Below are 1,944 nucleotides of genomic sequence, written 5' to 3'. Positions count from 1 at the left end.
TCCAAGTACATTTTATTCTAATTGATTTTGTTCATCTAATCTTAAAATTGCTCTTAAAGCCTAAATTCAAACAGAGATAATTTATTATTAAATCACAGAAAACATGAGGAGCGAAAGCAGAGCTGCTGATTGGATGAATCTCTGATGCTGATGCGTCTCTGTTCCTGTTCCAACCTCTAAAGAACCTGGATGTTTGTTCCCGGGTCGTCCAGGATCGGGTCAGAACATCTTAGTAAATGTGGTTTAAACCAACTTCCTGTCAGCAGCTCCGGTTGTTGATGTTCTCGTGGTTCTGCTGTATCGGGTCACCTGAAGGTTCTGCTCCCAGTAACCTGGTGGGTCGGTCAGCCTGCAGTGCTGCTGCAGAGCATGCTGGGATGAAGGGAGAAGGGGGGGCAGCTCTCCCTGCCCCTCCCTCTCTCCCTCTCGGTGTCTGCCTCCTGATTGGCTGCTGGCTGGCTCAGCTGACCTCCTTCAGTCGGATACAGAGACGGAGGCTGATGGAGGCGACAGCGATGGGGTGAGCTGCCATTTTCTCTTTCTTTATCCACCTTCTCTCCATCCTTCATCTTTCTGACTGTTGTCTTTTGTCGCTGGAGCGAAGGATGAAAGGATTATTGGGGGAGGGGGGCTGTGTGTGTGTGTGTGTGTGTGTGTAAGGGGGGGCTTTTCTTCCATTGTTTCTTCCTCTGCTGGTTTTCCTCGTTCTGAGGATTTAATTCATTCAGGTTCTCAGTTACAGATGGAGGGAGGGAGACGGAGGGATGGAGGGAGGAGAGGGGGATCAGATGATGGAGGGAGAGAAAATGGCCGACTGGTGGAGGGAGGAGGGGGGGGTGTTGTTCTGCCCTGGTTCAGTGGCTATTGATCGGAGACCCGACCCAGAATCGGCTGTGACATCATCAGCATTGATCAGATGGGGGCGGGATAATGATGGTTCCGTTGATCCCTGAGGTTTCTGTTACACTGAACCGGAACGGACCGGGTTCCACCCCAGAACCGACAAATCGGACCCGGGGAGACCGGTTCCCACCGGTCTGAACCGATCCAAACGGATCCGCGTTTGACAGGACGTCTGCTGACCCACAGCTGGAGCTGCAGCTTCTGGTTAGATCTATTTCTGCCAGGATCAATAAAGGTCAGAGGTCGCTCTGTGACCCTCATCCTGGTAACCGATGGAGGTCCAAAAGCAGAAGGTTCTCCAGAACCTCCGGCTGCTGACATCATCAGAACCAGTACGGCTCTCTGTGGACTTGCACTGGATTTTACTGGACACTGCGGGATGTTTATGGAAATTTAATTTCTAAGTCTAAACGATCTATTTCTTCTTCATCTCCGAACATTTTTTCCAAGTTTTCTTCGTTATTTTTCTGCCGTTTATTTATCCTCAATAAAACGATGTAACTAGAAGCTGAGCTGAACTGATGTTATCGATGTCAGGCTGAATGTTGAAGAAGGAAAAAAACAGACCGGGTGTCGGTTAAAACGGGCCCGAATCACAGAGGCAGGTCTATTTACTCTATTTCTATATTGAATTGAAGTTAGGTTAAAAATCTCTTAAACAGCAGGGAAGTTTCCTCTTTATGGGTTTTAACTTCTTAAATACAGTTTGCTGTTTTTATCTCTACCTTCTACTGACCTTAAGTTGACTTTTTTTTTAAGGACTTAAATTTTATTGATTTTTAAAACAGAGCAAATACACAGCATACAATGACAATAATTGTTTTTAAGGTGCGAAACTTTACCACCGATTAGCCGTCCCAGCAGGACATTTTACAGTTTCAACATCTTAATTGTCTCTCAGCTTCATCGTTACAAACCTAACACAAAAATTCACCTCAAATTGCAGGTCTATAAAAACATAATGAGGTTGTAATACTTGTTTATTTGATCAAATCTCCCACAGAACCTCAGCGTTGCCTGAAAGTGTCTTTTATCTTTTCC

General features: G+C 45.9%; 1 protein-coding gene across 2 annotated transcripts in view; it reads left to right on the top strand.

Moving 5' to 3' along the window:
- apc (adenomatous polyposis coli) overlaps positions 1 to 1,944 on the top strand; it is a 36,616-nt gene that overhangs the window by 6,763 nt on the left and 27,909 nt on the right. Inside the window, exon 1 of one of the 2 annotated variants that reach the window (XM_015395492.1) lies at positions 369 to 520. The exons of the other annotated variant lie outside the window; for it this stretch is intronic. The gene's annotated coding sequence lies outside the window, so the exon portion shown is untranslated. Of the gene's footprint in view, positions 1 to 368; positions 521 to 1,944 lie in introns of those variants that run through there. 2 annotated transcript variants of the gene reach the window in all.

Source organism: Cyprinodon variegatus, unplaced genomic scaffold (assembly GCF_000732505.1).
Source record: "Cyprinodon variegatus isolate N-32 unplaced genomic scaffold, C_variegatus-1.0 Scaffold743, whole genome shotgun sequence".
NCBI classification, from domain to species: domain Eukaryota; kingdom Metazoa; phylum Chordata; class Actinopteri; order Cyprinodontiformes; family Cyprinodontidae; genus Cyprinodon; species Cyprinodon variegatus.
This window is presented reverse-complemented; position numbering and strand designations above follow the sequence as displayed.